Below are 14,275 nucleotides of genomic sequence, written 5' to 3' on the forward strand. Positions count from 1 at the left end.
AGGGGAGGGTGTTTTTTTCTCTCTCTCTTTTTGGTCAAACTTTGTTTAAGCCAAAAGTCACAACGTTTTGTGGTTCTCCTTTCATATTTAATTTAAATGCAACACACCTTATTCTGCTCGCTTTAGATGTGGTTTTGTTGTAGTTTTGTTTTCACTGTTTACCAATTGAGGATTTGGATTTGATTTCTTTCATCACTTTCACAATTTGACTGGGATTAGATTGAGGGAACTTTTGCTGTTTTTCATTAAATGATTTTGTTCTTCACAGCAGTTTGTGTGTCCGTTTGGTTACTTTAAGGTGGGGGTTATTGTAGTAAGATGGCAAAAAACCCTGCAGATGCCTTCCTGCAAGCAACAACTGAACTCTTGCTCTTTTCAGTGTGTATTAACAGAGAAAATCAAGGTGATAAGAGGGTTACTGGGTTTAGTTTTTCAGCGTTCCAACTCCTCTTTTTCTTACTGTTTCTTTGTACCTCACATCAGTAAAATTGTTTCTAAACATATCCAGTTATGGATATACTGAACTCTTTTTTTCAAGGATTTCTTTTATCTTCACTGGCAGATATAAAATCCTGTCCACCTTTGTCATGGGAGGGATCACACGTCAATATAAGGGTCGGGTCATCTGGACCCAATATGAGAACACGATGGTTAAATAGAACTCTTCGTACAACCCACGTCTCTGTCCACTTCTGCATGCAAAAAAAGAACTTAGAAAATGTTAAACAATAAAAAAAAAACTAAAAACTATATGCATATGTTTTCTTTTGAATAACTTCCTGAGCAAGTTTTCTACGTTCAACATCTGTTACTGCCAGGGATGAAAGTAAGCCGGAACGGTTTGGGGCGATGTTCCGGTTAAAGAATTGGAGCTGGAACGCCGCTCCGGCTGGAGTCATCAGCTGTGCAGCCTGTTTTCACTGTATAACACATGACGGAAGAAGGGGTCGCTCTTATCAAAGGAAAAAAAAAAGAAAATTGACGCTCAAACTGAGAGCAGGCAGCGCTTTATTTGAATATTTGAAATTGTTTTAGTGGCGCATCGACCAGTTGATTAAATCCTCTGCATCTCTCTCTCCTGGTCTGCACTCTGTTGCTTCCATAACAACACTGTTCCCGGGCCTTACCATGTTGATGCTCGGAATTCCTCTGCGTCACTTGTTGACATTTTGGGTGTCCTCAACTCATCGCCCCCCTAAGTGCGGGCCGCTCCCATTAAATCACGGGTCCCTAACAGGGACGTGCAAAGGATTTTTGAGGGACAGGGGCTTAAAGTTGGATAAGGGCAACAAAAATGTTTTTATTGTGTGTTTTTTTAATGCTTTAAATAATATAGAAATTAACAAAATTGTTAATATATGTACATGTATTAGGAAATACCTTCATAGTTATATGACTCGTGTTGGTGAAGGTGATACAATTTATTGTCGTAGACTTGGAAAACATCCATCCATCTTCTTCAACTGGCTCCTCTCGATGCGGAGGAGAAGCGGCTCTACTCTGAGCTCCCTCCCGGTGACCGAGCTCCTCACCTTATCTCTAAGGGAGCGCACAGCCACCCTCCAGAGAAAACTCCTTTCAGCCCCTTGTAGACGGGATCTCGTTCTTTCGGTCACGACTCAGAGCTCATGACTATAGGTGAGTACTTGAACAAAGATCGACCGGTAAATTGAGAGTTTTGCTTTCTGGCTCAGCTCTCTTTTCACCAGCGACCGCAAAATGGCGGACGGCACTCCAATCCGCCTGTCGATCTCACGCTCCGGTCTTCCCTCACTTGTGAACAAGACCCCAAGATATTTAAACTCCTCCACCTGAGGCAGGAGCACTCCACCCTCCATGAGAGGACAAACTACCTTTCTCCGGTCCAGAACCATGGCTTCAGGCTTAACGGTGCTGACCCTCATCCCAGCCGTTTCACACTCAGCTGCAAACCACTCCAATGCATGCTGGAGGTCCTGGCTCCATGAAGCCAACAGAACAACATCATCCGCAAAGAGCGGAAATGAAATCCTGTGGTCCACAAACCAGATCTCCTCCGGCCCCTGGCTGCGCCTAGAAATTCTGTCCACCAACTATGAACAGAATCGGTGATAAAGGGCAGCCCTGCCGGAGTCCAACTGGTCTGACTTACTGCCGGCTATGCAAACCAAGCTCCTGGTCCGGTCATACACAGACCCGACAGCCCTCAGTAAGGAAGGCTCCCCGGACCCCATACTCCCAGAACAGTTGGAAAACATCCAAAGAATGAAAACACTGGAGACTCTTTATTATGCCATTGTGAAGCAGTAGAATCAACATAAATCAAGTTTCATATAAATTGTAATATTTTCAACATAAATCCAACAACTTTTATCCCCAGAATGCTGAAATTATTAATATTACTGTCAATATCAAACTGTTGTGAGGATTTTAGTTTTTTAAGTGGAGTTCTAGTCATATTCTGTCACTCAGGTTCATGTTCATCATCCACAGCTGTTTTCTTTTCTATTAATTGTCTTCAGTGTACAAAAGTGTCTGGTTTTCAGTTCTACATTGTCATGTCATTTGCTTATTTCTTCATGAGTTTATTTATTAAATGTTTAAGTTTCCACTAAGCCCAGTTTCCTGCATTTTCGGTTTAAACACATTTTCTTGGTTTTGACAGTTAAACCCAAAGTGACTCTTGTTCTATATTCACAGCCGGCTAAACTGTCTTTTGCATCCTGTCCTCTAAGGCAATTTTAATCCGAAAATATGAAAAATTAATTTAGTTTCAGACCTGTAGTGAGGAAGCTATGAACTTGCCATAAACATAGTCCTTTTATTTTGAAAATTACACCCCTGTGCTACATTTTCTACTTACTACCTAACTTCCTGTCCCTGCAGGATTCGTGTTCAGACTTGCTCAGCGCTCAGTTGTCTGGCTAAAGTAGAAAAAGACTCCTGGACTAATGTAGAGCATTTTTTTTAACTATAACCTCATTTAAAGCTCCATGAATCAGTGAACGGTGACTAGTTGGACCAGAACTTACAAGTTTAAGCTGCTTTACTGTCACATCTCTTTAGTTCTCTGAGGAGGAGCAAAAGTTTCTCTCACTCTCTCTCTTTCCTTGAGTGGAGTGGAGTCGAAGTACAATAGAACACAAGGGGGATTTGTAGCGGCAATTAAAATACATACAAATAAAACCTTCAAAAAATAACAACAAAGGAAAAAAAAAAACAGGGGACAAGAGCACTTTAACCGGAATCCTAACCCGGCATCCAGTTTGCGTCTGGTACCGCGTCCAGTGCCGCATTCGGGGCTAGACGCAGTACCGGACTCGAACTGGACCTGGACGCGGCGCCAGACGTGAACTGGGTCTGGTACCGTGTCTGGTGCCGCTTTCGGGCCCGGTCCGCATCTAGCGCCGCATCCAGGCCCGGTTAGCACCTGGCGCTGGATCCGGGGCTGGACGCAGTACCGGACTCAAACTGGACCTGGACGTGGCGCCAGACATGAACTGGGTCTGGTACCGTGTCTGGTGCCGCGTCCAGGCCCGGTTAGCACCTGGTGCCGCATCCGGCATCCTGAGGGCTACATACCCCCGACCTTCGAGGATGAATGAATTATATCTTTTTATTTTCTGCAAAACCTTTTTTGAGCAATTCAGATTTTAATGTACCACCCTTTCCAACAATAAAATAGAATTTACAAAAAACATGATTGTGTCTTTATATTAATTACAGACATTATAAGGTAACAAAGATCTAATTAAGAACTGAAATGCAGAGTAAATCAAACGGCTTTCTCACTTCAAAGAACAAAAAAATGTGGAAACAAAAATTCATAAAAATGTATTTTTTGTCATTTTACATTTTATGTCAGATAATTTATTATTATTGAGGCACAATATTACTATTCAGCCAGTTAATATTACATGATCATTGCTTTTTTCCAGTGCTGGTACCCATATTTACTTACCCCTCCTATTTATTATATTTCCCAGCACTTTCCTTTCATGCTCAACGCTTCAGTCAAGTTATCCACATGTGTACCACTACCACGCATATCTTATTGATTAATAACGTCGCCAGATATCTCAATTGGACAGTCAAACGCTACGCACCTCTTCAGTACAATCTGGTGTATTTTAGCACAGAGTTTGGATAGATTACTGCTAATACTGCCCATACAATCCACATTTTTGTTACATTAGAGACAGCATCTGTCTGCATCTACTTTAGACACAGCTTGGAACTGTTTGCTCGCGGTCTGAGGAGCCCCTCCCCTCTGCATGGGGATAAGCAGCGGGAAGAGACGGAGAAGTGCAACCCGTGTTCACGTTGTCCCCGCACCACAATGTTTTTAAACATTAAGGCTAAAAACTTATCGGTCCAGTAAAACTTGATGACGGCTTTGCGACGGCATCCTTACACTTCACTGTTATGCTTACGAGAAGCACCACTGGTGGAATTTTGTTGTGCTCTTTAAAAAACAATCATGGGAAAGAGAGGATCGGTAATTGTGAGTTGAAATATTACGATAGTTTGCCATACTGATATTTGATGAGACTTCTTGGTCTTTCTGGTGTTCATTTTCTCTCTTTTTTGCAGTTAAAGTTGATTTTAACTGCATTTAGTTAATTTAGTTAATTTAAAAAAGCTCTAACAACTAAGTTTTTTGCAAAGTACTACACATAAACAATGAAGGTAAAATGATAATTCAACTTAGTCCAGTTGATCCTGATAGAGGCTGATAGACGGTCTCAACTTTACTATCAACAGCAACAGCACAAAAACTGAATCTGAAGAAACTAAAAATACCCTCGTTTCAAGAAAGACTGCTTTTTTCAGTCTGACGAATACTTTTATTAAAATAATTTAAACATGTCTTAGTGACTAAAATGATTTATTTTATGATAAAAAATCTTAGTAAGAATCCAATTGGCAGATTTTTTTGCTTATTTAAAGAAATGTTTTTAAATGTATAGAATTTTTGACTTATTTTTAGGGGTCCTGTTTTTACAGTGTATATGTGCAACCAACAGACATTAACACATTTCCATTAACACAGAAAAAGATCCACTTTTATTCAATGATCTACATACAACCTTTACGCCGGAGTCACACCGGACGCGAGAGCGTCGCGTGGCGGCGCGGAGGCGCGGAGCGGAGTGCGCGCCGATTCGCGGCGCTCTATTGGTCACACCGGACGCGATTTTTTTTCCGCGACGGTCGAGGCGCTTCTGCTAGAGCTATTGCTTTTTTTGCTATCATGGTCAATAACCAGGATATCTCCCCATGTTTCTGCTAAAAGAGGATGGTCTCTGCCCCTGTTGACACAGACCCCGCCCCCCAACTCCGCAGTCGGCCCACTTCATTGATCGGTTTGCACGCGCGTGTGCGTGTCTGTCTGTCTGTTTTGTTGTGTGTCTGTGTGCACGCACGCGCTCCCACGTGTTTCCGTCGGTAAATTAATAAACTAAAAATATTACCTGATGTTTCTTCCAAGAAGAACCGCTCCTCTGCCTCTCTCTCGTTCAAACACAGCCCCATGCCCCGCTCCAGTGTGCCCCCCCGTCTGCCCTGCTTATTTTCCTCCCAGAACCCTGCAGCCCACCTGGTCCAGAGATCTGTGGTGTCCGGGGTGGGGGCTCTCACGCACGCGTGTCTGTGTGTTTTGATTGTATGCATATTTTCATCTCTACAGTCTGTTTAGACACAAAAACATGATCACATTTGTCAATCGCGGCGTTTTATTGTGAAAAATTGGTTCTATTTTGAAAATAAACCGGATTTTCTCATGTATTTCGATGCAACTTCCTGCCAGTATTGACGCGGAGCGCTCGCGTCGCGCGGAAGAAATAGGCCAGACGCCGAAACGTTGCGCTGCACCGCGCGGACCCTCCGCGCCGCTGCGCGTCGCTCCGCGCCTGGTGTGACCGACGCCATAGGTTAACATGGGCGCCGAATGGAAGCGCACGCCGTTCCGCGTCCTGTGTGACTCCGGCGTTACTAATACATTGTGTATTGTCTTCTGAATACACTCGCCCACATGACAATATTCAACGTCAGAGTGGTTAAACGGACTGAACACATGAATCCATCCACAGGTCAACACAAACACTCCGGTCAGACACACTCACCAAACTTACAAAAGTTAATTTCAGTGGTTCCAAACAGAGTTGGTAAAGTGATGACTAGAACATGACATGAGGTGAGTAGAAGATTTGAGCAACACATGGACAGAGATGAAAAGATTAAAAACCACACAGCTGAGTGGTGGCAGGAAACAGCTTCATGATAAGAGAACCAAGTATGGTGACAATAGACTTCACACATGAGTGAAAACCGACACTGTGACACTATGATTTCCAAACTGCATGAAACATTTTACAATTTCACATCAACAATGAACACATGGATGTTGTTTATAGTTTTGAAATTCATAAAGCTGATGTGGTGAAATATAGCATGGTTGAGTAACTAATTTTACTTATTTTAACAAAACCGATTAATCAACTTTAGACATCTGTGTGATGGGCTTATAAAATGCAAAACAAACTTTTACAGGTAATTTCAATAATTTTGTTTAAAACATTTATATGACATAAACCTAACAGAAACAATCAAAATCTGCCAGGATTTTATGAGAACTAATTATTAGTTACAATTCTTAAAGGTTTGAAAGAAAATAAGTGTTTACAACACAATGTTTTACTTAACACTATGACACAATAATATTGCAGTAATAATCGTTAAGGCACAGTTCTGTCTGCACTGTGGCTGACCCTAGCACAATATATGAGGAATATAAAAGCTTTAAATTCCTTTTGTCTTTGTTTGGATTTTCAGGAACAAAGAGTACAGGTCAGAAACTCATCTGCATCACTCTCTAACGGTAAAAGCATCACATTAAATTTCTGGAAAATGATTTGCAAATTAAAAGAAAAACACATACACTTCCTCAAAAAGACTTCATGAACATGGTGCAAATGCAAACCACATCTTTAAAGAGAGATCTTATGCCACATGGTCTAAAGCTGGTAGGAACTGTTACAGAGGAAGAAGAAGTAGTTTGCTTTTTGAGAGGTCTGCTGATCTCTAGATTTAAAATGAACACTGACTCTATTTAAGCTCGCCCTGCTTTGATGCACAGCAGAATTTGATGTTGAAGGATGGAGGAGGACATCCACTACTCCACTGTGGAATTTAAAAATAGTGCTACAGCTCCAAAAAGTAAGTCTCTTGATTATTAAATTGTCTCAGAGCTTTAGATTAAATACTCATTTTTACTGTTACTTTATTCATAACTATTTTAGGTAGATTAGTGTTTTGATTGAGTATTTATTTTTTTCACTTTAACTTTAGTTTTATAGCTTGTGTAATTTACAATTTGCTTTTACAATCTTCATGTTACTCACATATGTTTATCAATTAGTAATTGGTAAATGGGATATACTCGTACAATCTTGTTTAAGGCCAATGACGCCATTGTTGGCTTTTCAGCTGGAGGTGGAGGTATCCCAATTTAATCCATGTTAGGTTGTAAACCTTTGAGGGAAGGTGTTTCATAAGGAAATAAATGTTCGGAACCAGAGAGACTGTGATAAGGTGCGGTTTGCTTGAATGTCCACTATCCCGGACAAGACCCCACTTTTGTTAGGTTCCAGACCCTGGGAATGGGAAAGAAGGTGTAAGATAAGAACGTCCATTTCATTAACTGGAGGAACTATGATAAGGTGTGGTTTGCTTGACTGTTCAATATCCCGGACGAGACCCCACTCATGTTACAATCAAGTCCCAGGGAAGAGAAAAGAAAGTGACTTGGAGGGGCTATGAAAGGGGCGGCTTTTAATGAACTGTCAGGTGCAACACAAAAGTTTGTCAAAAATAAAGCAAAAGTGCAGTCAATTCAAGCAAGATAAAATAAAATTACATCACAAATTAGAAGAGCTACACAAAACTCGAACTCAGTCCTCTGTCACACCAACAGGCCCATAGATCAAAGCTGTGACCTTTGCAGAGCAATGTCAATTCTTTTACAATAAATACCAACAGTCATGATGTTCTCCAGAAAAACCTGGGACCCTGTTCTCTAGAAACACACACCGTTTCTGTACTTGTCACTAACAGGAGGAATGTAATCTGGCCAAAACCCAAACAAAGGACTTTAAAAGAGGTAAACATTTCCACTGCTCATTTCCAGAAACAGAAGGTAAATGAAAATATTATTACTCCAAGACCTCTGAAGTTAGAATTTTTAAATGTCAGGTCTTTAGCAGGAAAAACATTTTTAATTAATGATTTTATCACTGCGTACAAAGTTGATTTTATGTTTTTAGTTGAAACCTGGTTAGATGAGAATAGTAGGGGAGCAGTTCTCACAGAGTCAGCTCCTCCCAATTATGGTGTTATGTAGCCCTACAGCTGAAGGCCTCATTCAAAACCATATTTGTCAATATCTGTCGCCCCCCTAGATACAGTCCAGAATTTAACCTTGAGTTTACTGAACTGCTGTCTATAATTTGTCTTGATTTTGACGGTATAATCATGGCTGGAGATTTTAACATCCATTATGAAAATCTTGAGAACAAAGGGACTAGGGACCTGATAAACACTCTGGACAATTTCAACATGTCACAGAGCCCACACACAACAGAGGGAATATTCTTGATTTATTGATTTCCAAAGGTCTGAACATCTCTAAGGTGACTGTATGTGATTTAGGTCTGTCTGATCACTGCTGTGTTTTCTGTGAGAGCACAATTCCAGTACACACAAATGTTTTGAGGGAGGAGATTACAAAACGGTATATAACTGAAAATACTAGTAAGATGTTTGAGCAGATTTTTTTCTCTAACTCCTCCCCTCTCAGGGAATTCAGTCAATGAACTTGTTAATAGCTTTAATTTCAGCATGTCAAATATCATGGATAGTACTGCTCCTTCTCACAAGAACCAAGAAAGTAGACCACATCAGTCCAGTTCTGAGGTCTTTACACTGGCTACCTGTCTGTCAGAGGATAGACTTTAAAGTTCTGTTACTGGTTTATAAAGCTTTGAACTATTTAGCACCTAAACAAAACGTGCCGGACACACCAGTGACTTAACACTAGTTGTAAATGTGGAACAATCTGCAATGTGTTTGTAAGTTCACATTAAAGCAGCTGGTCTGAGAACAGAGGATAACTTGGTGCCTCAAACAGATGATCTGCAAGTTGTTTACTAGACAAACATTCTATGACTCGTTGGTGTTTTAAGGTGGTTAAGAATTGTCTAGTTTCTTTGATGGTTAAACATCAGTTTTAATAATACAAAACACATTATTTGCCTTTTCGTGGCAAATAATTAGTTTTGTATTACTCTACAAAACAAAACAGAAGTATTAAAGTAATTAAAATCTTGTTTCAAGCTTTGATTATGTCAATAAAATTTGCCTTTGCATCTAAAATTGCATGTTGACATAAAACAAAATTGATACAGAAAACATGAGAGCAGTGTTGTTTGAATTTTGTCATTCTCATGATGCTGTTTTCCCTTTCTTCTCCACAGACAACAAGGAGGAGCTCACAGTTTATTCTTCTTTAACAATTAAAAACACTTATACCAGTGAAACACATACGTAAAAACATCAATTCCTGATTATGTAATTATGTAAGATGCTTTTCTGTTCTTGCTCAGAGTTCCTTTTTTCTATAAAGAGGCCCTTTGGTTGTCGTGTACTGTATGTTAAGAAAGAACACCCACTAAAGGACATGAGGGTTTTAAACCAAACCCTTCCAAAGGTTACTTCAAAAGAACCAAAAATTATTTTGCTTATGGTTTAATTTCTCTTTGAATCATCTTAGAAGGTTTTATTCCAGTTTTGTCCACATTAATATGTTTAAAAACAATTTAAGTTATTGTCTATATTAGCGACCAAAAGATTACATGGATACATCTTCCCAGAATTACCTGGTAAACTGAGCGATTGCAGAGAGCAAATGTCCATCATGACCATGAATAAATCATTTGATATGAATAAATCATTTGGACATAAAACCATCATGTCGACTGCATCGACATTAGGAGCTCTCTGTAATAAAGTTCAAATGGTTCCATCATTGAGGATGTGTTTTGTCTGATCTATAAACCCATCACAAACAGAGGAGATTGAGGTAATTTAACTTTTGTTAATGATTCTAATTCTTTCATGCTTCTATCACACAGAGAACAAAGAGGAGGATTCCATTTATTCTCAAGTTGCAGCAAAACAAACCTCTGCACCACGTGAGTTATGACAATAGCTAAACTAAAAACACCTGAACTTACATTTGTTGATTCTGCCGATTTTCTGTTTTCTTTGGAACATTGTGTTAAAAAAGGGCAATATACCTGTTATCCCATCTTCTGTATAATTACTAGTTACAATACTTCAGTTGTACTCTCTAAAATCAACATGTTTTTCCTGACATGACCAATAAACATTTCTCAGATGACAGAAATGATTCATAAGTCAAAAAACCATATGCATAATAAATAAAAAAAACAAACAAATTTTCTTGGAAACCAGCAGTGTTAAAGATCAATTTTCTCGTCTCATTCAGTGTTTTTTGTGTGCGTTTTATTTTATACAGCATACCAGGAGGAACCAGTTTATTCTGAAATTAAAAAAGGGAAACAAAAGAGAAAAAAAGAGAATGCACCAAGTAAGTCATGTAATTGTTTTCAAATACGATGTTTTCTATCAACAATGTAACAAATTCTGATTTCATGATTATTTTTGACACCCCAACTTGATTCACCAACAGAGACCAAACATTTGTTATGACCCTTGAGCTAAATTGGCTTCAGTTCAGGTTTACTGGTAAACCTGTTCGTTTGCTGATTCAAGATCATATAATTATTTCTGTAAAACAAATGTCAAAGACTTTTTTTCCTGTAATAAAAACTGAAAACCTGCTGTTTTGCTTGTTATTGTTGTGATCATCTTTCTGCCCATCCCTTCAGGGGTCGCCAGTGGCTACATTTAGCAGTAGATTGTTAGTTTCCTGAGCATCAGCACAACACTCAACCAACTGAGCCATCCAACTTGCTGTTTTGCTATATGACATATACATTTCATAGATGTCTCTAGACTTTTCAAAAACACTACTTCTGCTTTTATCAGTGGATGACATTGTTTAAAAATTTGTACAAGTTAGCTTTTAACACAGGTGTTGTCCCCAGCGACATCAAAATAAAACACTTTCGCAAACTCTTTGAATGTTGACACGGAGAGAAGTAATTTTTTTATAGCGATCGCTATTGATTGCATTGGCACTTCACTGTTGTAAAGTGTTACAATTCACTACAGATCTGCTTTCCTCTGACTCAGAATCTGCTGGAATTGAGTTTATTGCATGAACGGTTGAAAAGTCACAGTAGCAGAAAGAATTTCAACACTGGAGCAAAAGCTCAGATGTTAATAAATAAGTCAAACTGAAATATGCATCCACTCCATACTTCTATAAATGTCCCAAGACCTACCTCCCAAAGCTTCTTCAAACAACTTTTATAACCAAAGCTCAATTTTTTACTGGACAAACTTTAATGCTTGTTAACTTTTTGCTCTTTTTCTGTTGTGCAGCAAAGAAGAACCCAGAAGCTGATTTTGACCCAATTAGCAAAGAGACTACACAAACTGCTGTAGTAAGTAAGTATCTGATGCGGACAATTCAAGCTTATGCTTTTGGAATATGACACCAACACTGCAAATTTGAAAACAAATCAATTTGGTTTTAAATTTTTTTTAAACTGTCAGTTTCAGATGCTGTTGTAGTTTAGCCCTTAAACACTAGCAGATACCCCTCCATTAAAGAAGGACAGACCCACAATTCTCACTGAAATCACTCAAAACTTCCAAAAGTAACAATGAATACAAATTTATTGAAAATCAAACAATCAAAATCAGCCATCAATTTGAATTGTCAATTAACATAATTATTTAAAAAAACAAACTAATGAAACAGGCCTGGACAAAAATGATGGTACACATAACTCAATATATTGTTAAACAACCTTTTGAGGCAATCACTGCAATTAAACGATTTCTGTATTTGTCAATGAGCGTTCTGCAGCTGTCAACAGGTATTTTGGCCCACTCCTCACGAGCAAACTGCTCCAGTTGTCTCAGGTTTGATGGGTGTCTTCTCCAAATGGTATGTTTCAGCTCCTTCCACAAATGTTCAATGGAATTCAGATCTGGGCTCATGGAAGGCCACTTTAGAAAAGTCCAACACTTTTCTCTCAGCCATTCTTGGGGGTTTTGGCTGTGTGTTTTGGATCGTTCTCCTGTTGGAAGACCCATGACCTGCGACTGAGACCAAGCTTTCTGACACTAGGCAGCACCTTTCTCTCCAGAATACCTTGATAGTATTCAGATTTCATTCTACCATGCACACATTCAAGACACCCTGTGCCAGATGCAGCAAAGAAGCCCCCAAACATTACTGAGCCTCCTCCATGTTTCACCGTAGGGACAGTGTTCTTTTCTTTGTATGCTTGGTTTTTTAGTCTACGAACATAGAGTTGATGTGCCTTACCAAAAAGCTCCAGTTTGGTCTCATCTGTTCAAAGGACAGTCTCCCAGAAGATTTGTGGCTTGTCAACATCCATTGTTGCAAATTCCAGTCTCGCTTTTTTATGATTTCTTTTCAGCAGTGGTGTCCTCCTTGAAGTCCACTTTGGCTCAAACAACGATGAATGGTGCGATCCGACACTGATGTACCTTGGCCTTGGAGTTCACCTTTAATTTCTTTGGAGGTTGTTCTGGATACAATTCGAACAATCAGTCTCTTCAATTTGTCATCAATTGTCATCTTGCGGCCACGTCCAGGGAGGTTGGCTACTGTCCCGTGGGTCTTGAACTTCTGAATAATATGAGCCACTGTTGTCACAGGAACTTCAAGCTGTTTAGAGATGGTCTTATAGCCTTTACCTTTAAGATGTTGCCTATAGTTTTTTGTCGGATGTCCTGGGACAATTCTCTTCTTCGCTTTCTGTTGTCCATGTTCAGTGTGGTACACACCTTTTCACCAAACAGCAGAGTGACTACTGGTCTCCCTTTAAATAGGCAGACTGACTGATTATGAGTTTCAAAACACCTGTGATGTGAAGTTTCGAGTGATTTCAGTGAGAATTGTGGGTTTGTCCTTCTTTAACTGAGGGGTACCAACATTTTCGTCCACCACTGTATGCGTTATGAATAAAGGTGTTTTTCCAAAACATCCATTTTCCTGTTGATACTAATTTTGGTATTTTTTTTTTAAAGCAGCAGAAGTCCAAGGATCTGGCAGCAGGTTTCGTCTCCTGTTGGGGTGTTTGGGGATCATTTGTTTCCTCCTGTGTGTGGCCATCATCGTCATCATCATTTACTGTAAGTTTGAATAAATTAGTATTATTTCAATTTAAAACACTTTTTACATATAATTATTTTGAAATAAAATTATTGATTGTGTATTAGTGGCTTAAACCTTAGTAACAATTGTCCTTATGGCTAGAAATATGCGAAAAAAGGGCAAACTTGTGTGGGACACGCAGGTGGTCCCCACGTATAAGTAAGGTTGTGGACCACTTGGTGGGTCAATTGAGTGAAAATGGTCATGTATATTCTAGGCTGCACACCCGCACAATTGTGCTCTGCTCCCATGCTCTTTGTGCTAAGCATTGTTCTATTTTTACTTTTTAGAAATTTAGGTGATGTAAAATTGAATCAAATCTCTTAGTGAAACGTATTAAAGAGGGGTTTGATTTTCAAAGAATAGTTTTGTGAATTTAAAATGGTTTCAACTATAAACAAAACATTGAAAACTAAACCAAAAAGAACTTTCTCCAAAAGATAGTTGGTGTTTTTCTGATTGTGAATTAAAAGAAACAAAAAAAAAAATCTTTCCACAAAACCTATATAGGCCCACGCATTCATAAAGTAGAAGACGAAAACAGCCTGTCCTACTTTTTTTTATTGATTTTTTAAATTTTCTTGTGATAATGAGATAACTTGTTACAATGAGAAAACAAAGTTTGTTTTCTCATGATAACGAGATAATCAATAATGAAGAAGGAGGGATACTGTACTCCGTTTCCCACACGGAGATGCAGAGACTTCATCTGTTTTAAGTTTGTTTTGTGGTTAACAACAAAAGCAGCAGAAGAACACTCCACATAAGTTGTTTTTTTTAAGTTTATATGCTTTTATTATTTTATCAGAAGGTCTAAGCTCCTCAAACGGCTTCAATCAGTCTCATGGACCAGCCCTCCTCCCTTTATTCCCCACAAACCTCTGAAAAGGCTGATTG

The 14,275-nt window shown here is 39.1% G+C and overlaps 1 protein-coding gene and 1 long non-coding RNA gene across 4 annotated transcripts in view; one reads left to right on the plus strand and one right to left on the minus strand.

Annotated features, from left to right (window-relative positions):
* Positions 1–14,275, minus strand: part of LOC112136641 (C-type lectin domain family 12 member B) — a 127,845-nt gene that overhangs the window by 24,997 nt on the left and 88,573 nt on the right. The gene's annotated exons all lie outside the window — the stretch shown is intronic.
* On the plus strand, positions 10,243–13,866 carry LOC118599775. Its single transcript, XR_004949272.1, has 3 exons — positions 10,243–10,648; positions 11,569–11,634; positions 13,252–13,866. It is a non-coding gene; the product is annotated as an uncharacterized LOC118599775 (long non-coding RNA).

Source organism: Oryzias melastigma, linkage group LG16 (genome assembly GCF_002922805.2).
Source record: "Oryzias melastigma strain HK-1 linkage group LG16, ASM292280v2, whole genome shotgun sequence".
NCBI classification, from domain to species: Eukaryota; Metazoa; Chordata; class Actinopteri; order Beloniformes; family Adrianichthyidae; genus Oryzias; species Oryzias melastigma.